Source organism: Paralichthys olivaceus, chromosome 14, assembly GCF_024713975.1.
Source record: "Paralichthys olivaceus isolate ysfri-2021 chromosome 14, ASM2471397v2, whole genome shotgun sequence".
Classification (NCBI taxonomy): domain Eukaryota; kingdom Metazoa; phylum Chordata; class Actinopteri; order Pleuronectiformes; family Paralichthyidae; genus Paralichthys; species Paralichthys olivaceus.
The window spans coordinates 13692625-13718830 of NC_091106.1; the positions used below are offsets into that span (position 1 = coordinate 13692625).

Sequence of the window (26206 nt, forward strand, 5' to 3'; positions counted from 1 at the left end):
GCTACGCATAAACTGGGCCAGTGAGGCAACATTTGGCCTAATACCGTATGTATCTGGGCCTCAGCTCAGGAGGGGGACAGAGAACGCATTAAGTCTATCTGTCCGCTGACGGCTACATCTGATGCTTCCCCCCTCTGCGCCTGCTGTCAACAACATCCTGCACAGCACACACCAAACCACCGATCCAAATCTGTAACCATGCACACAAAGACCTGCACAGACAGCCTGTCTGCAGCTGGAATTGGGTTGTCAAAGCTAACAGGAAGCTAATCTGCTGCTTTTTTTCATTCCTGTCAACCAACTGCCCTTCATGTTCATTTGTAATGAAGAATCAATAGTTACCACTGCTAAGCATTGGCCTTATGTCTGTGAATATAAAGAAGAAAATCGAAGTTGTGATGGAATTCAAAGTCAACATTTTCTATGGGTCTAATCTCCTGAGAAACAAATCCAGACTCTACTGGATACATACGACTAACTAATCTTTATCGTATAAATTATGCAAGATGTGTGTTTGGATGTGTTGTCTTAATTACAATTCAAAAATATCATGTTTCTTGACGAGTCTGCATCTGAAATACTCACCACTGTGTTCATTTTTCAACTTGAAGCTGCTGCTTCATTTCCAGTCTTAATTGCATCTTGAGAGAATAGCGTCAATCAACACCACACTCTGGAGCCTGAGTGCATATGCGCATGTCTCTAAGTATGCTCCATTCTGTCAATTTTCTAGTGTTGGTACAATAAATGATAAAATGTTCAGCTAGAATTGAGACAGCTTCGACTGTTGAACATCCTATTTTTGAAAAAGAGAATGTTTCTTATTCAACTCAGTGCAAATGTTACACATGCAAGATCTTCCCAATATATCTAATTAAGATTATATCACTTCAAGCCTACTCTGACTCACTGGATGTGGACTGTGGGTATAAACCTGCCATTTCCTCTTCTTCCACCTCTGACCTGTTTTCAGAATTGGTAAAGTAAACAGCAACAACCTTGATACTGATAATGGCAATTAATAATGAAAATTGGACTCGAGCAATGACTCGAAATCAAATGGAAATAAGTCTTTAAATTTTCTTTAGGGTTCTCTTCTATGCAAATATTTAGTCATTTTTTGGCAACGTTCCACTGAAACAAACCTGCCCACCAACGCCATGCTATTTTGCAGAGGCACGGTTCCTGAATCCTAGATTTAGCATTTCCTAAGACAGGTGTGATTGGTTAAAGAAATGCAAATAAGCCCCAGCAGTGCTACAAAGCAGTTTGATTATGGGTGCAGCCAGACCACTACCTTGTGCTGACAAAGTGCTGAGGAGATGCAAAACTCTGTGCGTGGTGACTTTGCTGCAGATCGTGTGTCTAATGTCAGAGAAATCAGACATAAAAAAAACTGAACCTCGAGCAGAAACACCAAGAAATCTAATGTCTCAATTAAGAGTTTCAGCTAAGCAGAAAATTACCTTACATGGAGGAACACAGACCAAACCAAAGGCGAGCTCAGTAACAGAACAAGACACCAACTTCTGAATGTATCAGCATAAAAGGAGGTTGTTAGAGAAAAGGAGAAAAGGACAATGTTCATGCACAGAAAGAGACGGTCTAGTTGTATCAGTATAATTTGAAAACTCATGAAAAAATATGGTGCAGTCAGATTGTGGCATATTTTCTATTGTTTTCAATTTTGCATCCAAACATTTAATATCAATATTTGATGTTATGAATCAGAATTGTGAATTAAAGAGAAAGCAGAAAGTGTGCACTTCAACCAAAGACTACTATAATTACATTTGGCGTACGGAGCCATTAGAATAAAAACTGTGTCATTGTCTCTACTCCTTCAATGGGCATTTTTACCATGAATGCAGCAACAGCTTTGTTTCATTTTCTCATTTGTGCATCCTTGTAATGACTGTTATGAAAGGTGCTATATAAATACATGTATTTATAAAAAGCCATTCTATGGAGCATAGTGTAGAAACCATAAAAGATTTAGTAAAATAAATCAATGCAGTGAGTCAGTGTGATGCCCTATACTATGTGGCCCATATGTTTTGGGCCTTAAAAGTTGCATGAAATGAATAATTCAAGACTAAAATGTATGAACACTACTCACCCTCTAACATTATACAACCCCTCTCCTGTTTAAAGGAGAATATCAATGGGTCTTGGCCTTAATCAGTCACTGTTGTGTAAGTGAACAGGATGAAGGGATGAGTATAATATAGAGCCATTAAAACACTAAAATGCACTTAGCCTTCATTAGAGGAGGAGAAAGTGGGAATGAGTGCCTGCAGAGCAAACTCGTCTTTTGTGCTGTTGAATGTAAAAGGCCGGGGAGTTAACTGGGGCTGCAGAGCGATATATAATCTTATAGGTCACAAACCAGAGGGCGGCTGTCATCACAGGCACTATGGGGTGAAAAACACTGCAAGGGTTTGAATGGGCTGCTAATATATCTCAGATCCCAAGGGGGATGATGCCATTCATCCTAAAATCGCTGACCGTTTTGACGTCTGTGCGAGGCAGTTGACAATTTGTGCATGTGACTCACATATGTCGCTTCGTGCATTTCAGCACCACAAACCAAAACAAGATGATGATTCTATTTCAGACTAATTGAAAGGCTCTTATTAAGCAAGAAGTCCGCAAAATAACTTCTTTCAAAATAAAACACACACACACACACACACACACACACACACACACACACACACACACACACACACACACACACACACACACACACACACACACACAATGACAGGTGCCCTCTTTCTCAGTAAAAAGATCCTCAGAGACCAAATCCGAACCCATCAGCTTAGAGGCATTATGGCAACCTCACTGTTCAAAGCTCCAGCAAGGTCACTCCGACCTTGAACAACAGCTGCACGAACATTGAAGTAAAGTGAGTCTCATGTGTCACTTATTTTAAATTCTCTTGTAAGACAAAAGAGTACTCGTGTAATTTCTATATTACCATTTGTACAACAGCAATCACCAGTGACAGCATGTTGATGTGATGAGATCCTGTTTCCAGAAGACAAAAGACTAATGGCAGGTATCTTTGGTCAGTCAGGTCTTTCATTTAAAAGATATCCGTTTGTCAGGCAGCATTAAACAGATGCATTAATCTGGATAGAAAGCGAGTGCAGTGCTTTCCCAGCCTTCTCTGTCTGAGAATCTGCATTAATAACTTGCGTCACAAACATGGCCTCCAATTAACTCCCCAGTCAAAACCTGCTTAAGAGGCTGATCACACAATAGTGGGAAGTTGCATCACTGCTGAATGCATGACAGGTGACAGAGAGACACAGAGTCAGATGGATGGACGTGGACATCAGCGATCTGAAAGTGATTGGGGCGGTTATCCTTCAGGCACAAACAGTAGCCGAGAGCGAGCCTGCGCAGGGAAAAGGAAAGTGTGTTTTCGCATTTCGGTCTCAGGCCACATGCCGGTTTTCTATTAGAGGACAGATGACACGCTTCACACCCTGCATACCACAGATATCACTCGGCAAAGCCTTTACCTCCTCCTCCACCTCAACTCTCCATCTGGCGACTGCCTCATCCTAATTTTACCCCCTGCCCACCGCCGCCGCCGCCTACACCGCCCCCATACATGCATCCATACATAGTGTGTTTCTGTGTCTTCCTTTCCAGCAGTGAAGCTCCTGCCAGGTATATTAATGACAGTAACTGGATTGTCGCCTGCAGGGAAGCGGCACAACTTTTAGTAAGTTCCCAGTTCATTTTACCTTAATTCAATCAGCAGCTGCCTGTCTCCCTGCACTGTGTGTGCGTGTGTGCATGCGTGCGTGCGTGCGTGCGTGCATGGCAGAGCACAAAGTGTCTGAGTGCTTGCGTCTATACGTTTGGACACATTTCTCTCCCTAAGCCATCTTACCAGCAGTTTGGCAGAAATTAGCGATAATCATATTAGCCGCTCTCCCTCCTCTTGTGCCGCGAGCATAAATATGGGACAGAATTAGCAGCAAGTTTCCTTCCCAGTTATCTCACGCCCATGATCGACTCTCCTGACAGACACAGCAGCTTAAGCGTTGACTGGGACCTCTCTCAAAGGTTTTGTAAGCGCTGAATTTTGACACTGGACTTTAATGCCACTGAATTGTCACTCAAGACATTTGAAATCTCTGATGTGATGACCTTGTCTCGGCTTGTCGCCACAGCCAGTCGGTAATGACATGAAGATGTCAAAGGTGGCGAGAAAGCGGCATTAACTCCAACACGCTGCCATACATTGCTATGAGGAAACGGAACCCTCATGAGGATAATGTGGCCCAGAGAAAAGGGTGTCACATATTTCATTCAGTCGCAGGTCAGCAGAACATCCACACTGCATACCATTGTCTCACCATGGTCCTTCACCCTGCGGCCTTGGTTTCCAGGGTGTGTGTGTGTGTGTGTGTGTGTGTGTGTGTGTGTGTGCGCATAACTGAGGTGGTTCACAGCTTGCCACAGATTAGAAGCACAAGCAGGTCTTTCCATATTTATTCTCAGCTGACAGTGACCTTGCTGCGCAGTCTGCACACTGTCTCCGCCTTCCAAGTGTGAATGCCAGCGCTTAGAGCACACACACTCCTCACTGTCCCCCAGCGCCACCTTAGGGATCATTCTAATGAGCTCTGTTCTGGCGTTATGTCTATAATACTGTTTTGCACTGGGGCAGTCATCACGATGTGAATATAGACAGTGAAAGCATTTTTAGTTCAGCTGTTCCGTCGATGAGCCAAGAAACAAATTGTAGTAGTTCAATGGCACACATTCTACTTGTGCCATTCCGAAAGTAAAATGGTGCTCAGAAGAACACGTTACTCCACCGAGGCCCAACAGTCCCCTTGACCTCAATCCAGCTGCACTGGACTGTACTCACTAAAAGACACTAGTTCCCCAAATATGGCTTGAAATTGTCAAAAAACAACCATCTCACAATGTTCTGATCCAGATTCCCTCCATTATTCAATCGGTTGTTCCTCGACGCATTTCTGTCAGTACTGAAGAAGTATCAAGGTTTGATATCAAGTTCAATGCACCGCAGCTAAATATTACCCTCATCTTTTTAACAGAAGTTTAATTTGTTGTCTCCTTTATGACTCAGTTTTGCTGCCAAATTTTTTTACGGAGAGATTTGGCATAAGAGCATGTTCATGGATCTGCAGCAACAGTGAGACAGTTGTGCCAGCTGTTTCCAGTCCAGGCATACTGAAAAACAAGCTTTCAGGGAATTAGTGGTCACACTGGCATAAAATGCATGCACACACACACACACACACACACACACACACACACACACACACACACACACACACACACACACAGAAACACTCCTCAGAGCAAAGTCTGAGACACTCAAAGAGGATTAACTGTTGCAGTGTCAGACCTGTTTCCCTGAACTTTCTGCAATCTCACACATGAACACACAAATCTCACGCATGCTCACAGACACACACATGCACTATAAACTGCATCTTAAAGGTGGTCGATCAAACATTTAATTTTCCTACAGTGCTGACAAAGGCCTCCCACTAGAGAACAGAGACAAGCTGCTTTTATCGACTGCCGTCCAGAGGGCCACAGCAGCTATAATAGCAGCAATGAGTGACTGGCCCAGTCAATAGACTTTCTATTAGCGGACTGTTCCCTCAGCCCCATGCCAGCACGCGCACACGGAGAGCGAGCGAGCAAGCAAGCGAGAGAGAGAAGGGAAGAGAGACTTGGGAGCTGCATGAAGGTCAGGAAGGAATAGCGTACGCCCTGGGGGAAATGCATTGTGTGTGAGGAAGTGTGTGTGAGAGAGAGGACCAGGAGTGAATCAATAGGAGGAATAAATAGGCACCGACACCAGGCTCAGATATCAGAGACACGGATGCTTGGATCTGCTAAATACGTGGACAAGTCCTTACTCATCACATATGCATAAAAAACCACTGATTATTCAGTTATTGACATACTAAGAGAAGATAAATATATTTATCCACAATATCATGTTTATAGTTCAGCAACACAAACGACCTCAGCTCTTATATATATATATATATATATATATATATATATATATAGCACACAGTATGCAAATGTGATGGCAAGGCTTCAGTGACCTTGGTCTTGCCAGAGGCAAATTTAGACGGATCTAGACTGGCTGTGAGGTGCTCATGCTGCTCCGCTCTAACAGAGGGAATAATAGTCAAGGCAAACACCCTCATTCATCTCTGTGCATCTCAGTACCACCTATCATCGATGGTGCTACACGGCTTAAGCAGACTGAGATTAATCTGACAGCACCAGAGAGAGGGACTCACAGAAAAAAAAGATAGGAACAGAAAAACTTCAGGCTTTGACTTTGCAGTAGTGTTCAAGATGTTTTTTTTATTTGGTAATTCAAGCAGTGGTGTTTCAGTCCATGTGGATATAAGTTGGCTGCAAGCAGTTGTTTACTAATCCAAAGAAACGCTGCAAGTTCAGCATCAAACTCTCTGGCAATATCATTTGTTTTTTTTCATATTCTATCAGTTCTCTTGTGTTTCTATTTATTTTCTGGTCATTTCAATGTCTTTATGTAAATGCTGCAGAGTTGAAAGCCGGGAGTTGAAAACCAGGGAGCTGCTGCTCAAGGCGAACGTGCCCATATGGTGGAAGCCCTAACCCTTCGGCCTTCGGGTCACCCCATCACCTCGTTTCATTGCTGCCAAACATGCTTTCTTGCCGGGACCAGGTGGTAATGGTGGTGCTAATGGTCACTTGCCAAGAGCTTCAGCCATCGTTGCATTTACAAGCAAGAGATTAGAGTGTGCCCTCTAGGCAAAGCTTTGTCTTCCTCCTCTCATGTTGGACTGAAGCCAGACTAGACTCACCACCTTTTGAGATACAGAGTTTAAGCGCTAGATGGGGAGTGCAGGGGCTCGGTGGTGCTAACATGCTAACTATTGAAGAAGGTAAGAAGATGTAGAAACAGAAGCAAAGTTGAATAATGGCATTGAAAGAAGACACAAGTCCCAGTTTAAAATCCCCACTAAAAAGAAAACATCAACACACATTATCCAAGTAGCTAAAATCTTCTCCAGCTCAAACACATGTGTATCAAACATTACAGTATATAGTCTGAACTGTGACTGGCATTAAAAAGCTAATCAAAGTATTAGAGAGGCACCAAAACATACATTTTTCATAGACTTGTGATACAAAGTCAATGTGAACATTTGGAAAAGCACAGATCGGCTGAATCGTTGTGAAACTGCCGTTTCTCTAAAGCTTCTTGATCTCGCTGTGTTCAAGACAGATGACCAAAGTCTGACCAACGCTTTTAGTCTCTCGCTATAAAATGTCGAGGGGATTAAGATACAAAGACACAAGCGTCTTGATCTTCTTGTAGTTCTCTTCCTCTCTGAAGCAGCCGCTCAGAGTACTGAGCACTGAGATGTCACAAAAAGCAATATGCCAAAAAGCTCATTTCTTTTTTTTTTTAACATTTTAACTGCTGCTTACTTCTGTGTGCAGTGTTCACTCTAGTGCTGAGAATGGGAACACCACAGCATTGTTGTTCTTGATGTAATAACAATGAATATGCATTTACTTGCGCTGCGTTCACACATAATCGGATGGGGCAGCAGTGTGGCTGAGCACAAGGACAAACTAAAAACGAGTGAAATTAGGAAAGACGTAGAGGGGGAAAGCTTTCAGTTTCATTTAAATTTGTTGCAACAGTCACCAAGAGCTCAGTCACTGTGCACATACAGCTACACTCAGGATTTACTCTGTTGTTAAAGATCAGTTCACCATCAAAATAAAATATTTCGGTCTACTAATTTTCCACAGTGAATTAAAGCCCACTGAACTTTATAAAACCAATATATGGTGCTTCGACCCACATTTGATCACATGCCCTGAAACTCAAGATGGAATGAGGAAACTTATAAATAGGTCATAAATAGTACATATGTTTTTTTCAGTTTTTTGAATAAATGTAATCCTCATTTCTTTGGCTCATTTGGGAAAACAAAAAACAACCCCAGTAGAAAACTTTGGATCTAGCATCCTCAGTATCAACTAGTATATATTTCTTCAGGTACATTTTGAGTTCATGTTTGTGCTCGTCAGTGTCTGTCAGGTAGTGAAACCACAAAATCCACATTTGTGCAGTGCCTGAGGGGAGCTGGGGGGGGACAAACAGGAAAAACGGCCAAAGGTGGCAGAGACCTGTCAAGTCTGTCACAACCCAAATGCTTGTTTTTTAACAAAACATTTCAAGGTTGCCACAAAGTCATTTATTAATAATGTATTAGTGTCATCTGAATTTTTCCCAGTTGAAATACTAAATACCATTGATTGTTTTTCTGGAGATATTCCACATCCCTATTGCCAGGGGAGCTCTGTTTGGGTTCAGAGAAAGTTCAACACAAGATCACAGACTCACAGAGTAAGAAATGAGACTGTTTATCGAACTAAGCTAGAATCCCAAAAACGAACACGGATACAAGCTTGTATAACGACTTTCCTACACACAGTGATCTGACTCCGACTTAGGGACAGTGGAAGAGTGGATATTAGGTTTGTGTGTGTGATCAGTCAAACAATTAAAGATTGCTGATGTTTCTAGTTAGCCATGGAAATATGTCCATAATGTTTTTACCATCCCTGACTGTCTCTTTACATCTACCTCGCCATCTCCTGCATATATCCAACACTCACAACACATGCATGTACACAAACACACACTCCAACCAGCGTTGTTCAGACTATAAGTTGTGTGTAATGTTGCCCCACTGATTTAGAAACAGAGCGGAGACGATCATAGATGGAACGTATTAGCCTGCTTGCTTTTCTTTCTTTTTTTTGTTGATATAAAATGATGGAAATATAGTTTTTGGTCCTGATAGCGAATGAATGGGCAATAAACAAGACTGAGAGAAACTAAAGCCATAAACAGCTGTTTATAATCACCACCACAGAGCGAAATACAGACGCACGATCATATCAGCTATTTGCAGGGTGGTGAGAGGATGATCTGACTATGGAGAACATTGCTTTTAGTGGAACTGTATTACAGGGTAATTCCGCATTAGCTCGGAGCTTGTCCCAGTTCAGGAGCTAAATATTTTTTTTGTCCGTTTGTCTTATACTTTCAAAGCTCCGTTTCAAGAGAACTGTGAAGCCAATCAATAATGACATAATAAGGACATATATTTTATTTTCATTTTATTTTTAACTTCTTTTTCTATGTTGCACTGCCAAGATTTTTTTCTGGCCCCAAAACATTGTAAATACAACAGAGAAAACTGTGGAACTGTGTGTTCAGCTAATCACAGAGGTGCCAGTTGGAACGCTCTGCTGTGATTGGCTCAGATTTAAAGGAAAAGGCAACATAGGGAAAGGATGGGCGAAGATGGCTGACGAATGCAATGATGTCCTCAAGGTTTTGTTCATTCAAGTCACATTGCTCTGACGGATATGATGGTAAACACACACACATCGGTACCCGTGAGTAAAATACAACCTTGGTGAAGGTGGTTTTATTGTCACGACATAAAATATTCACATACAATTGTCTTTCACATCAGTTCACAAGAATAAATCGCATTGTTTCAAACACTTGTAGCCACAAAATTATTGTATTGTTGTCGTATGTTATCGAGCAGAAGGCCCAAACTTTCTATTTCCTCTTTTCTCACATAAACTCACTTTCACTCCACCGTCTCTTTCCTACTCACAGTAGCGTTCCTTTGTGTGCACATTCCTCCGGGTGTAGACATTGGCAGCAACTTTCTGACAGTCAAGCCATGTGTACACAAATCTGACGGACTCAAATTACAAGGACAAGCCAGGAATACTTTTCACCACGTCAGTTCCTTGCGCTTCATTAAAACAGGCACATTCGCACAAAACGTTGTTCACACACTTGCACCACTCGCTCTTTCTTTGTACATTTATAGCATCTGTCTTGTCATTTCAAGGACACTGAGTCTTTTTGTCCTGAGGTGGTTTAGAAAGCTAAGGGTAAGGATTGGGGTTCAGACTTGTTGTATTATAGAGGATTATTTTGATTGTTGAGTACAGAGACAGTGATTTCTGACCAGGATGCCATTCAGTGACCAATGAAATCGAACATACCCATGCAGACAAATAATGAAAAACGTATTTACTTTCTATACATGAAATAAAGGAAATTCGTAAAAGCCCATGGGGTAAAGACAAGATCCCAATGTTCTTGCTAGCGCAATGTCAAGTCATAGCACACCTCATTACTTTCTCCTGCCTGAAGGTTTTTTTGCAAAGTCATCATTTCAAGTGCAAAGTCAGCACATGGTAATAAAGCAGAGCAGGCAGGTTGAAAATAAAATTCAGTGACAGAATATTTTTGGTTCCGAAGTGAAATAATTTTGAACAATTGCAGACAGTGCAATACAATATTAGTCCCATCTTAAATAAGTGCTCAACCCAAAACAATGAGCAAAGTGGTTTATATGTCAGGGTCTCGACATCCGCTCATCCAAAAATCTTTGATTCCCTGACTGTGATTTGTTTCAGGTGAGTGCTTCTAGAGACCCCAAGCCCATATATTTTAAACTGAGGTCATTTCTGCTCCACATGCTCCAGTACGAGTATTGATTAATGTAAGTTCAACTGATCATATGCGCTTGCAACAGCTGAATGCTCGCTCGCTTGTGAAATTGACTTTTGAGACTTTGGGGACAGTGGCTGACATCTGCGTTCCTGTGATTGGTCACTTTCAACAACCACTGATCCCATTTTCACTGCTGATAATGTCTATTTTGTGGATATCTGTAATGGCATTTTTACCAGTAGATATATAGATTGGTTTTTCATTTTGATTTATTAAAAGCAACAGCTTGATTGTAAATGTTTGAAATGGGAATACGTCCCTGTCTTTTTATTCTACTGCAGACATAAAAAAATGTATCAAAAAAATGTAACTGACGAGGAGGGGTTGAATTAAATCTGCAGTATACTTGATATCTAGTCCAGCTATTAAATGTTAAAACAGCCACTCATGATTTTTAGATATTGTTTATATATATTATTTAGAGGAGAGAGGTTGTTCAGAGCTTGCAATATGATCTTTACTGGTAAGAAAGTTATGGTGGATATCTTAAATTAACACTGTGGTGAGTAAACATGCACTTTTGATTGGAGAAAGTCTATCATGGTTATCTAAAAATGTATCACAAAGAGGAGTGTGGTTCAATTAAATGATAAAACAATCTTGAAATAACCGCATCAACTGGGCTGCCCGAACTGGAGACTATGCATGTCAGTAATCAAATTAAACAGCCAATCAAAGGTAACGATCAGTATTTAAAGTGACCAATTAAAAGATCAGAGATGTCAGCTGTCCCCCAATCCAAAGTCTCAAATGAGCATTGCACAGTTATGAGCATATCGGGATGGTTGAGCTCACATATATTAATTCCCTGTTCTTATGGGATCACATTTGTGCACGGAGGAGAATTGCTCTCTTACACGAATGAGTTGTGACAATAATAAATGCCATAAACATACGTTTAAATGTTCATATGGGAGACAACGGTCATCATCTGCAGGCTGCGTTGTGGTCAGTGCGAACCAGCAGTGTCTGCCTGTAACAGCTGATCCCAACCACTGCTTGATCATATCTGTTATCAGTGATCAAACACACGGACAACAACGGCTCGAACAGAAAACAAACAACTGGCCAACACCGGGGGCTGTCATGGAGAACACAAACACACAGTCCTGAGTGTCGGACCGCAGAGCCCCCTCTGGAGCTTAGCTGTGACCGCGGCACATTTAACAGTGGTAGCCCTGTGCTTCTCTAAGAGGCAGAAAACACCATCGCTAATCATAAGTCCCTCCTCAGCAGCTCAGCAGCTCTCTCATTATGGGACACTAGCAGCTTTTGTGCCCTGCTCAGGAAAGTTGGGGGTAATAGCTGTGGGTGTGGGGGTAATCCTCACGCTTTTGAGCCAGTTTCCAAACCCTGATTGGCTTGGCAGAGAGACAGAGACACTGTGAGCAGCAGGGTTTGTGTACGAGTCTGGAAGCGAGGGCAGGGAGGGAGAGAGAGAGAGAGAGAGAGAGAGAGAGAGACAGAGGGATGGGAGAAAGATGAAGCACGGGCTCCAGAAGAGAGAGAGAATCTTAGAGAGGTGGAATAATGGAGGGATGAAGCATCAGCCAGATGGAGGGGGAGAAAGAAAGATATGAATAGGTAGAGAGAGCATGTGCAACACACGCACGTGCCCGTGCATGTGAAGTGTGTGCATCTGCTCGCTCGCCTGCTCTAGTGTGTGAGCGCAGCAGACTGAGTAAACCTCCCTTTATTTGCTGTAAGGATTAAGCGGACAGCTCCGACACATGCACATTCTCGGGTTTAACGCCGCGCCACAATCACAAGCAGGGGTGTGAGTGAAGAAATAAATAAAAAATTGTGCACACACACACACACACACACACACACACACACACACACACACACACACACACACACACACACACACACACACACACACACACACACACACACACACACACACACACACACACACACACACACCAGCAGAAATGATGAGCACATACAAAAGCTCTTGTTAAAGGCCGCGGCACAGGATCAGAAGTGAGAACAAAGGGAAGTTTAATCCTCAGCGGGCTGCTTTGAAGGCAGAGACATACTGTTAACATTTCAAGAAGACTGATTAGCAGCGGTGTCCGGCGGAAAATGAATATCTCTGATTTTGAAACTGGCGGCTGCTGAACAAATTTTCCTTCATCATCTCGGGTAGTTTCTTTGCTTCCCTGAGGCAGACCTGTGTGCTGCCGCAGTGAGGATGGAGCTTAACCCACTGTGGTCATGCGGGTCAAACACTATCATATCAATTCCCCGGGCTTGAGTAGCTGCTAATCTCAGATAGCTGGGGACTGGATTATCCAATTAAAAAACCCTGACCCCTGAAATGACCCACGCAGCACCCAGCGCAGCGCTACATGCAACTGCCGCCACGAGCGATAAAAAGGATAACAAGTGGATGTTGGGTAGTTTTTCAGTAATTACTTTCTCCACAATGTTGCAGACAAAGTGGGTGAAACTGCACCTAAATTATTCTTTTTTTTATTCTTGTTTTTTAATCTCAATGACTTCATCGCTTCCATTTTGAATCTACACCCCCTGGTCTCAGTTGAGTTAAATTTCATTTAAAAAATAAAGAATTTAAAAGGAGCAGTGGTGAATTCAAGCTTTGCAGTAGCACAGATCGGTTGATTGACTATTGTTTCGGCAATCATTTTGACATTAAACCAACTATAAATGTCAAGATTGCTGGTTCCCGTTTGGACAGATTGTCTTCCCTCTCTTTTAATACTACAATTTAAAATTGCACTAAAACTAAATGTCTTTGGACCAGTAAAACTAAGAATATGAAGACTTTAAGCTCCAATAATCAAATAAAGCACACAAACAAGTCATAAAAACTTTATTTTGTTGCACTTACATGTTTACGTCTAGACATGGGTAAACTTTCACTGCAACCATGTAATCGTGACAACAAATCTTTGTGCATATACTGTAGCTCCAAGGCCCAACAGTCCCCTTAAATTACACAAACGCATAGATATCAATTCTCTAAATGTGCCTGATTGTTTTCATCAAGATCCATGAATTATTACCTGAGAAAAATCTTAGCAACATTAAAGAAACCAACAGATGGGAAATAAAAGTTATCCTCCTTGGCAGATGCAATGTGCATGCGTCACATCTGCGTCCCGAACTTGAACTCAAATTGCAAAAAGCCAAAACATTCTTCTGCAGCAGATCTGTAAAGACACAAGCTGAAAATGTGGCTAAAGACGGAACCAGAGTTCTTTCTTTGATGTTGCTCACAAATCATATGCACACAAACAAATTCCAACACAAACCATCTAATTCTTTAGAAACTTGAGATATCTGTGAAAGTTACTTCAACTTATTTATTTGAACAATTTCAAATTCCATCTCGTCTTTGTTGTTTAAGTAGACAGCATCAGTCATCAGCTCTCACTGATCTGATCAGAGGAAATTGTTTTTCCTTTTAATAATCAAAAAACAATTTCAGAAGCTACCAACAGATTCACAGCGACGCTGCTGCACATCTTCACTGAGCACTGATGTTTGTTTACAGCATTCACATCACAACAGAGGAGATTCACCCCACTCCGTCACACACACACACACACACACACACACACACACACACACACACACACACACACACACACACACACACACACACACACAATCATATAAACACAAACTCATGTCCCTGACCTACATATGAGTGATGTGGTGATGCGGCAACTCTTTTACTTAAGATTCCAAACAGACTGAAGCAACTGCATCTCTATTTATAAAATCATTTAGGATAGTAACTTAAATAGACTCAGGAATACACAAGAGTACAAGAGAGTGGTAAATACTATCAGTGTTTCCCATTAATTACCAAAACTGTGGCTGTCCGCCAAGTCTCATTTGTCCCACCACGGTTTCATAATGGACCAAAAATGTTTTTTACAACTCTCATAATAAAATATAAGCTCTCCAGCTTAGTCTTTTGTCCCATTGATTCTTTGTAGAGTTGTGTTCAGCATTATTCTCTTTCTCTGTTTCTCTGTTTCTCTCTCTCTCTCAGCAGCACCAGGAGAAATCCTGCCATGCTGATGGGCTGTCAAGAAACGTTTTTACCATCAATCTAAACATGGCACTCAAATTAGCAGATCTATAGTATTTCTGAACAGTGGTGAGCAGTGATTAGCATTGTCGCCACTGACAGCAATAAGGTTATAGGTTCAAATTCCACTTCGACCTGGGAAAATGGGGAACGCCAGCAAAGCAGACAATCACAAAGCACCCGAGAAGCTGCGCGTGTCAAGTATTTTGGCCTCTACAACGTAGACAGCAAAGTAACAAACAAAGGTGAGCCTGGGGGGGGTTGTTATTCAAATAGATTTCATGTCAAATTTATTTGAAGTTGATTTTTTGAAAAAAGCGACAGCCCTTGCCCAGGGTATACCCCCGCCCTCTCTGCAACCCTGAAAGTGGTATAGATAACACATGAATGGTTTCTCTTCTTTAAGAAGAGTGGACACCCAGTATCAAGATCTATGACACACGATCCAAATACAATAAAATACAAACTTACTTACAAACCTCATCTGTTTTAAAAAAAATCTCCCTTCTGAGATCACAACATGCAAATAGGATCAGTTAGCAAAGTCCATTGTTTACAAAAAGTCCTGTCATCCCATTCATAGCATCGTCAACCACACAAAAAGTGGCGGTGGACAAACACTCCTGAGGCGTTCATTACATCACATTCATTCCTGACAGTAATGAAGCGGACACCCCAGGATACCTTATTACCACCCAAGTCTACCTTCTTCCTCTCATCACACATGCAAATATCAACACCCACATGTTGTTCACTCAGCCCACATATGCAAATAAAGTTAGAAGGCAGTAGGTAGAGCGCAAAACTGCCAAGACTGAACAATTCTCCAACACAACATCCCATAACTATTCATGTGTGTTAACGCATTGTTTCAGCAGCAGCTGAGATATTCACTGATGTCAAATGTTTTCCCCAGAACCCAAATGCAAATAAAATAATCACCAAGTGCTAAGCAGGAATGCGGGATCCTAACCCATCAAATCTGGCCGTGCTCTTCTGCACCAGCACTAAGGGATGTAAATGTATTTGTTATGTTTGTGAACACGAATAGAAACAAAACTGAGAAAAAGGTGCGTACACAAAGACTGACCTCTTATCTGCGTGAGACTGAACGAGTGTGTGATGCAAGCAGGATGAAACTGGATCTGAGAAGTTTGCTTTAACTCCAAGTATCATGCTGGCTTCTTGTCCCACACCTTCTTGCATCAAAGACGAGCCAAGGAGAACAGACGCGTGAGCGAACAGGGACGAGAGCCAAGCTGCAGAAAGACAAAGAAAAAAGAGGCGCTTTTTTTCCTTGATGGATAGCTTAACCTCCTCTTGTCACTTTAGAGACAGACAATACAAATACAGCTTCACTTCACCCTCAAGGTCGATGGAACGCCTGCTCGATAACAGATGTGAAAGTACAGATATTTCTTGAAGCTGAAGTCGATAATAAAGGAGGGAAACATTTTTTGTCGAGGATATTTGTCAGATATTTTCTTGAGGGGCTGAATGAGAGAATGCAAATGTCAGCGTCAGTTGATCCGAACATCTATCGTAACCTTTCCTGCCAGCCGCCCCAGGTAAAATATCCAGAGAATATCAGAGTGAGCCCATGTGGAAAATAAAGCAGGAAAATATCTGGAAAAATTCAAATTGAGCAAGTGGGCATGTTGATGTTGAACATCAGTTAAAATTGTGAAATGTACCTTTTAGACATTCGGTGTTGCCTAGATACGAGAGACGCAACGTGTGTTTGTTAGCAATAGGCGACGAGCGTTATGGAATCTCAAGCTACGAGAAACACAAACAGAATTTCTGATTAAAGAGCAAGGCCAAAAACTCACAGCGCTCTCGCTCTCACTCTAAAGATCCTTGCATGTCTTTGAATTTGCACCTCCATAATAGAAGCTCGCCACTTGCTTACAACCTCTGGTCACAACTGGAGGATTCCTCCCAGTGCTTCTGCCTATAAGTCACTGACTTTCGGTGAAGGTCACAGCGCAGAATGAGTTTCAACCACCTCACAAAGCACTCAAATAAAGACACAAGTTATGGTTTCTCTATTTTTGGGGTCAGTGCTTTTATGAGCGCAGGTTTTTGGCCTGAAGAGAGAGAGAGCCAGGCAGTTGGTGGACGGGGAACAAAGGAATAGGAGAACAAATGAACAGAGGAGCTGAATAATTTAATTTGGAGAGCAGAAATGTCATCCCAATTAGACCGTGAGATGAACTCACCACCTCGCGCACACACACGCGTACACACACACATGCTGAATGGTATGCTGTGGGAAATAGAGGTGACCTGAGATGGAGGAATAGATGAAAACGGAGAGAGCCATCTGCCTCCTGATTTAGTGCATTAGAAACTGCAGACTGGCCCCAAGAGAGTGGCGCTCAAAGATAAAACAAACTTTACACACTCATCACTCTTATCTGAGCCCCCAATCCAAATCAAGGAACACACACACACACACACACACACACACACACACACACACACACACACACACACACACACACACACACACACACACACACCAGACATATACACATTGAATGACCCATGAAAGCACGTCTAGCCCTCCAGTAATAAGCCTCTATTTGACAGCTTGGAAACCACATTTACACCATCTCAGTCATTCCCTGCATCCCTGCCTGGCTTGCAGAGCGCTGTGCTGTATATTTAGTCGGAGGGATGAGAGGAGCAGCCGAGGCTGAATCCTCTGATTAATGCAACTCTCATCCGCACTCTAATCCCTGATTCAAGCACCTGTCAAAACAGGAGCTTTCACATGCACTTGTGAGAACCTCCACTTGATTGCACACATAGGAGGTGCACGAAGGCCACGGCAGAGTTACTCAACCGAGAGAGAGGGCTGCACAAAAGGCCCAAGATTAAAGGCTTTGTAGAACAGAGATGAAGATGACATTGGATTCATATCTTGAGGCTACAGAGTTGAATCCAGATGTCTTATCCAGCTGTTTCTCCCCTGACCCTTCCGACCCACGTTCTCTCTCTACAACATGTTGAGCATTGCTTTGTGAGTAAGTTCTGACACCTTCACTTCCATCTCTCTCAACTCAGGAGGTTGCGTGTGCAGAACCCTGTGTAAGAGCGGGGTAACTCCCGGGCTCAGTGGCTGGTTATGTTGGCACCTTTGGGAAAAGGCACAGAAAATCTGAGGCATCCACAGCCCAGCTGGCACATGTCATATCAGCCTCGGCCTAGCACGAGATTTAGTCTGTCAACCGCGGGTGAATCATGGTCTGGCATCACAACAAGCGACAGCAGCCTCCCCCCGTGAAGGCGGAGCTCATGGGGACGAGAGCAGGGAAGGGAACAGAAAGAGGTTTGGAAGTATGGAAAACACGCGGTGAATTAAATGGTTATTATTTCTTGTTAAATTCAGTTTCATTTGTTCAGGTTGACGGATAAAGAGAAACTAAGTTTGGATTTCTGCTGGATAAACCTGTCCCAAAGAGCAGATTTACCAAGTTATCCATGTAACTCTCTACACAGCTGGAGGCTAAACTGATATATGAAGTTTAAATTCAGGGCTTCACAGTGTACTGACAACATCCCACTACCCCATCTTACAGAATCTACAACTCAGTGTTGGCCTGACGGAACAACAGATATCACCCCAATCCCCCATTTCACCCAGCAGTGCAGACCTGTAGGGGTTTCTTTTTTATACCTAATAAAAACAATAATTGGAGTAATAAAATAACATCAACAGAAAATATTGAATAGAATTGAAATTTCTGCTAATCGACAAGAAGAAAACTCATTAGTTGTACAAACCCAGAGGTAATATTCATTTTGCATGCTACAAACAGAATGGTCTGATTACAAACAGGACTGAAATCAAGGTTAACAGAGATATACTGAATCTCAAGGAAAGAATGACAGACTACAATTCTCTAAACTTCTGTTCTGGGTATTTTTGTTTGTTGTTGTTGGGGATTTTCTGTTTTTCCAGATTTGAGCTACAGAGATTTCAATCTGGATGTTGATAGCGAGGGGTTTCTCAGGGAGGGGGATGAAGAAGAGTAGAGGGGTTTTATTTCATGACTTAAACAAGCCCCCCAGCCTCTCCAGATGCCTCATCTGAATAAATGAGTCCTTTTAATAAATAAGTAATCTACCCTCTGTGAAGAGTACTGAGGCTACACAATCATCCAAGCTAAACACACAACACATCCATGTACATGCCTGCATATAAACACATTTATACTCATGAGAGAAACGGACGAGAGAGAAATGCTGATTGGCAAAAACAAATGGTTTTATCACGTCCAAAACCTGAAACATAAGGCTCCTATTGTCTCCTCTCTTTTATCTTTCCTCACGAGAAACAATAAATCTTCAAATGATTTTAATTATAATCAAACTTTGCAAAGAGCGTAACATGGGCCCTGTTTATTTCAGCTGGAATTAGACGTGTGAATAACTTCACTGCCCCATAAAACGTTCACATGGGTTGTTTACAGGAGAGTTCAGCGACGATGATGTTTGAGCTCGGTCCGAAAACATAACCTCAGTCACTATATCTCATATTTAATACACTCAATACACAAGGGCAACTCGTTTTCTGTATCTATAAAAGAATCACATTACACAATGGATTAGAAAGAACTTAATTTCAGTGATGCTACTTTTTATTTCCATTGTGTAAAAGTTTGAGAGCACATTGTAAAAGTGTGTTATGGTCCAAAACAATAAATTGCCAATATGTTTATGTCAGTTAATCATTGAGATAATAAATTACCATGTTAAAGTTATTGATTTGCAGTAAATAGATTCATTAAAGTGAAATTAAACTCGAATTTTAATTTGACTTTAACTTTTCATTGATTCAACTGTAAAAATCAAAACAAGAAATCTTTACCCGAAAGTTCTTCTGACTATATTTGGTTTTAATTGTACTTCAGGGACAAACAGGTGAAACACAAGGCTCTGAATGTTACGGCAACAAACAGGCTGCCGGCCTGCCGTTAGCTTCCATCAGGCTAATTGAAAGTGATGTGGGGATGTTTACAAGGACTAAAGCAACCACTAAAATTAAAACCCACAGAGGATGAGAAGGTCAAAGGTCTGTGAGAAATGAAGGTGTGGAGAAAATGCAGTTGTATGAGTCTGGCTACAGTATAACACAGGCGATTATTTTATTTATTTATTTTTATCAGCCAGTAAAAAATATGCTTAGCCCATGAATCTTTTTAGCTGAAGCTATTTTGCATTTTATTCACCTTCAGTTTGTCTGCCAAGTCTTCTTCTCACTGCCATAGAGATATCGCCAGCAGTGCTAAAGTGACAGTCAGCACAGGAACAACGAAAAGAGAGAGGGGAAGAGGACGAGAGAAACTATAGAACAGCTTCTCTTACCCCTCCTCCTTTTTCAAACTGTCTATTCTGTCACTCGTGTTGTTTAAGACGTCAACTGGTACAAGAAGAGTCCGGCTGTCCTAAAACAGAAACGGACGGATGGAAGCTTGTGTCCATATGACAACTGTTCTCTTCTACGTCCTCATCTCTCGCACTCAAAGATAGCTCTCTATCCTCATGAATATTTCATTTTCATACTTCTGTGCCGTTTGTACTTCCGCTTCTCTGCATACTAATGAGAAGCTCTTCCCCTTTCCGGGAAATATAAATGATCTTGTGAAGTAAATGGACGTGATGAGGGAGGAGGATGAGGGATAGAGTACAGAAGAGCAAGCAGCGGAGCCTCATCTGTGAAAACAAATCTGCACGTCGCACCACTGATTGAACATCTTTGCGGTATTAATCTCACTTTATTATAAAGGGTTAGAGAGTTTCAGATGGAAACTCACACCTCATAAATCTCCCAGACTGAGAAGAGTGTGCGAGGCTCTGAATGAGGTCCCTCAATATCTGTGTCACGCACAAAGACGCTGAGCTGTGTCACCGATGCAGCGGGAAACGGGAAACACTGTTTTAAAAGTCGTCCAAAACTTGCCCGTCGTGATCATGTATGTATGGAAATGTGCTGAACTCTCACATGTATTAAGACACTCTTGCTGCCGTCATTCACAGCCAGATTTTGTTTAGGCTTCGAAAATCATAAGTGTTAGTTTGAAAGTGTGTATTATCGTTAACTGTTAGTTTTTCACATTGTCACAGTGTTTTTTCTACAATAATTCAAAATACGATGCATAATTCTGCACGCAGATGACCAGACATGTTTATATCAGCATCAACTGCATGCAGAATTATTGAACTACCCAGAAAACCTGCACATGTGATATGAGTGATCAGATCTAAAAGTGACCTCGGTGAGTCCTGGCTGCATTGACATCTGAATTTAGAGCCCTCCACTTGTGATTGTATCACCGCCCAAGATGCAGTTAATGTTGGCGAGGCCAAAGAGAAAATTCGAGAAAAGCAACACGTCCTAATATTTGAGAAGAAGAAAGTCTGGAATACTGTGAAAAATCATGGTGGCCTCCATAGGGGACCTGCTCCAGATGTAAATGAAACATATTTGAAGACAAAAGTCCATAGGGTAAAGAAAACAACACTTCAAACTACAGTAGATGAAACACACTAGTGAAAACATCACTAGTTATTTTATATTCCATTTCTGCCAATAGATCTTACACACTGAACTTTAAACTCAAAACATTTTGCACAACTTGCTCAGGACAGAGGAAAAAAACCTCATAAAAAGGAGAGAAATGAAAAAGTAAATGTCAAGTGCGAAGCATTATCCCTCAAGTGTCTGATTAAATTTTCAAAATCCAGTCCCAAAATATGAATAACTCCTGAATTTCAATTACATGAGAGACCAAAGGGTTTGAGAGTCTGGCATAAAGGAGCAGCTTTTATTTCTGCGTTATTCTGCACTCTTTGCTCTGCAATTTGTTCTGTGTTCTTACTTTAATGTCCAAATTGTACCTCCTTTATTGCTTTAGAAAAAAAGAAAAGGTGGAATGGAAGAACACGATAAATATCTACCTAAAAAGAGGCATCGGAATGAAGATGGAGTATTTTCCACATGCACAAAAAACTGCTTTACTTTTATTTATTTTTGTATGTATAGTGCAGGTCTCAGGCCTCCACCTGCGGCCAAGATAAATTAATGTAGTGCAAACTTTATCGGGTCTGACATAGCTCTGCTCCACTCGCCTCTTTCATTCCAGACTATTGATGTGATTTCACATTTCATCCACACTTTCTTCATTCTCTCATCGCTCGCCATCTTTCGATTATTCCCTCTATCGTTCTGAACCTTAACTCATGTTTTTCTTTTCAAACTTTGTCATTTTTCTTTTGGTCTTTATCTCAAAGATCTGTGTCTTTTCTCTGCACTTTTTCTTGCCAAGCACCCAGTTTATTTCTGAGATATTCAGTGTGATTTATAAAACCTCCAAGGACATCACTGATCCTGCAGAGTGTGTGCGCGTGTGTGTGTGTGTGTGTGTGTGTGTGTGCGTGTGTCCAAGGAGAAGACCAGCATGGAGCTGCTGAGGCCTAAATCTGTCTCTAACTCTTAATTAAACCCTGGGCTCCAGTGGCCCTAACTTATTAAAGATCCAGAGTATGTAACAGCCACAAACACTCAGCGAAACACACACATGGAGACTCACACAACCCCATGTACTCACACACTTCCTTTAAGCTCACAACAGTCCACCTTTAAGCTACCAATGATTTAATGCATCTCAATATTTCACCTTCTGCGGCTGCTTGGTGACCCACTTGCGGAGAAATAAATTATTTCCCAGACTCTTTTAGCACTTGCTCGAAAGTACTGGAGGAGATCTGGCAGGATGGGTACTGAGTCGAATTTACAGTTTTAAAAGTAGATTTAATGGAATCTGTGCTTTATCACTTGACAGTATACACATCTAGAAAAGTGGCCAAGAAGTTTAAAAGAAAGAAAGCAGAAATGCTGAGTACACAAAAAACTTTGTTGAGGCACTAGGTGATTTGGAGAAAGTTTAAAAAGCAATCTGTACACAGCAGTAACCTGTAACCTGCACATCTTATTACAAATACGGTTATGTTCTCCATACCCAGTTTGCCCAATGTTCACTGGGTCACAATTTATTTGGAAAAAAATAGAGTAAAAATGACTAAATGGCCGACAGTGTCGAGGAGAAAATGTTGGGAAATGTTTCTTAAATATTTTGTCTTTTGCATCATGATCATATCCACAAAACCGCCAACAATTGTCCGTGTTTATGGTTAAATAATAATGTGAGGGAAGATACGAAAGCAGTCGACAACAAGCTAAATCCCATCCACAACTCTGCTCTGCAAAGTGAATGATGCCATTAAGGTAAACACTTGTATCTGACCACAGGAGACAGCTGTACAGTTATCAACCCTCAGGAAACAAACATAACCGGTCGACTGTCATACGCAGCATGTTATATTCATTTTCCCTCTGGTGCTACAGTGACGCAGCACGTCAAAACAACACCAGCCTTACACAGATCATCAATTCCCAAGAGCGAGGCATCAATAGTCATTTAAATATCATGGATCACGACAATCAAAAAACAATGATTCCCTCATGATTCATCGTCCGTGTGCTTCTTGAATATCTCTACCAGCTGCAGTCCTGAGGAAAACTCTTCAGAAACTGATGAAGGCCCCTGAGAAATGTTGAAACGCTGGGAAAGCAGGACTGAGAACCACTCGACATTTGGCTCATCCTGTGAGGGCTTTACTGGAAAAGGTTCCAAAGTGACCAGAGGGAGACGGTTATATATCAAAAGAAAAACTATATAAAACAAAAACAATCATTTGAAATTCATTTTTAAAAAACAGCTGTTATACAAATGTCAATATTTGAATTGGGATCAGGAATCACTCGCCCAAACTCACTGCTTGTATCATTACTGTCACAATGATAAACTCATTAGTTATGTATCGAGACATAATTCAATATAGCTTCCTTGACAGCATCGTAGACTGTATTTGAAGATGGACGACGTCGCCACGTCCTCAATCCATCACCAACTAACTTCACAAAGCATTGAACTACAGGTTCTTCACTTTTGTGGGTCCCCTGGAAACATTTCTGTCGTTTTTTCTATTTGCAGCATGTTTCTGTATTTGCATCTGACTTTCTCCAGCGCATGTGTCCTCATACAGATGAGGTCGTTTTCTTAATTTACACGTGTTGTACCATTTACACACCTTTTCCAAATTTAGAGCGGGTTGAGCTCTCTCGGCCACCGTACTTTCCCGGTTAGATAAAGCTTAAACTAAAGAAAAAACATTTTACAAACAAAATGGACGGAGTAATTCATACATCCAACATGGAAACACGCACTTTAGATGCCTGGTGTCAAATTTCATACAGGGGAAGCTTCACTCATTACACACGTGTATCTAACACAGGATTTAAATGGTAAAATGATTCAGCTGTGCAGGAACATCACATGAAACAGAATTAATGTTCAACTGTCATTGACACAAAGCTCCATGTTATATCCACATCCATCAGTGACACCTGTAAACTAGCAGACCACCATTCATCAGAGTTAAACAGACTCAGGTTCTCCAGGCTCATACACCAGTGATGTGGATTCAACACAGTGGGAGAAGAGGCTCTTACCTGAGATCAGGTGTTGGCTCAGTCTGACTCTTCATCCATTGCTAACGTGCACGCGGTTGTTTCTTCACGTCATTTAGATGAAATCAACCGGAACACGGGTGTTACTGTTGAGCAGCGCCATCCTGTGGTGGCGGGAGTAAAAGCAACGTCTGAACATTACGGACGTCTGAGGAACTGTTTTGGTTGAGAGTCTAAAATAAAGTTGTGAAATGATTCCCCCCAAACAACCTCACTTTTAATCTGCAAACATATTTTACAAGGCCAAGATAATCCATTTTCTCAGCTGACCACCTGCAAAGAAGAAGAAGAAGAAGAAGTAGTAGAAGAAGAAAGAAGAAGGAAGAAGAAAGAAGAAAGAAGAAAGAAGACGAAGAAGAAGAAAGAAGAAGAAGAAGAAGACGGTTTGTAAGTTGAGACATGTCGTTGATCTTTATATACAGTCTATTCTAATGCACTAGAGCTGGAAAATTAACAATGAATAAAAACAGTTGTGGAACAAATCTTTGTAAAAATTCTGAAAATATGCAGCAGATGGATCTGCACCAAATTGTCAAGATCTCTGCATTATTCCCAGAAATATTCATAAACTGTTGAAAAGGTATCTATCAAAGAAATACCTGCATCTATACCTTAATCTTCACCAACATTTCGCAGGTTCTTCCCAGGCCCAGGTTTCATCCCTTCACCAACTGTTGAGGACGTTTATTTCACCAGGTTTCCTGTAATCCAGCATCACCAATACTATTCTATTGTGAAACCCCATAGGGCTCAAACAGAGAAAAATGTGTGTTTGTCAGTACATAGACATTGTACGCTTAAAGAAAAAGTCCAAACTCTATCCTAGGAGGACAGACACATTTTAGTTTTCATTTAACTTCAGACAGATTTGCAGGCTCCTTGTTGAATTCCACTTTCTCAGTTAAAAAACAGAGACCCCAGAGAGAGCAGAGCAGCAGGAGGGAGAACAGAGTCAAAGGCAGAGGAGGAGGCAGAGACACAAGAGATGAGTCCAGAGGGGAAATTGACAGTCACCCAAAGATGAATCATCTTTACACTCAGAATGAATTGACCACTTAGCTCTGTGTGTGTGTGTGTGTGTGTGTGTGTGTGTGTGTGTGTGTGTGTGTGTGTGTGTGTGTGTGTGTGTGTGTGTGTGTGTGTGTTGAATGGGGAGGTCGTTTCTTTCTTTCTTTATGTGTGTGTATTTGTGTCATGGCAGTGCCAGAGGAGACAGCAGCATTTGCCCTGTGACGAGACAGTGCAGATTGGTGTGAAGTGAGAAGCCAGTTCGGATCTGCATAGCAGCACTGTGCATGTCACATTGGATCTGATGGCGGCGAGTTAAAGGGGAAACGGTGGGCCATCACATTTAACGGCCCCTCTGCTCTGCTGATGATGAGGCAAGGACGAGTCTGGCAGCGCAGCGTGCCCCGTCCACCAGGACAAGCCAGAGGTATCGACTCCAGGTTCTGCACAGCACAAGGTCACGTCCATGGTATGAATGAGGCCAAAGTCCTATAAAACTAGAATGGCTTGCAATAAAGCACACACCTCAGCCAAGGCTCAACAGCCTCCTTAAACACAATCAAGTTGCACCACACACTCATGGGTAAAAATCAAGATCCATTAATTATTCCCTGAGAAATTGGTTTTGGTTTAAAAAAACATCTTGCAATGTGAAATGCAAAATTTTCCTGGGTTCTTTCTTTGCTTTTGTCTCGTCCTTCCATCGTCAGGTTTTGTGGAAATCTGCAGTTTTTGCATAATCTTACTTAAAAACAGATGGAGGTAATAAAACTGATGTACTGATGTAAAGTAACTAATCTAAAGTACATTTTGATGTGTTTGAACTTGTACTATTGTAGTATTTTGATTTTGATTTTAAACTATAGTGAGTAGAATTATCTCC

The 26206-nt window shown here is 41.6% G+C and overlaps 1 long non-coding RNA gene across 2 annotated transcripts in view; it reads right to left on the minus strand.

The window, feature by feature from the left end:
• The window catches only part of LOC109634756 (uncharacterized), an 87673-nt gene extending 63250 nt beyond the window's left edge, over positions 1-24423 (minus strand). For both annotated transcript variants that reach the window (XR_011246095.1, XR_002203080.2), the window contains exons 1-2: positions 24298-24423; positions 15805-15973 (exon numbers count right to left, since the gene is read on the minus strand). This is a non-coding gene — a long non-coding RNA (uncharacterized lncRNA). The remainder of the gene's footprint in view (positions 1-15804; positions 15974-24297) is intronic.
• Between the last annotated feature and the right edge of the window lie 1783 nt (positions 24424-26206).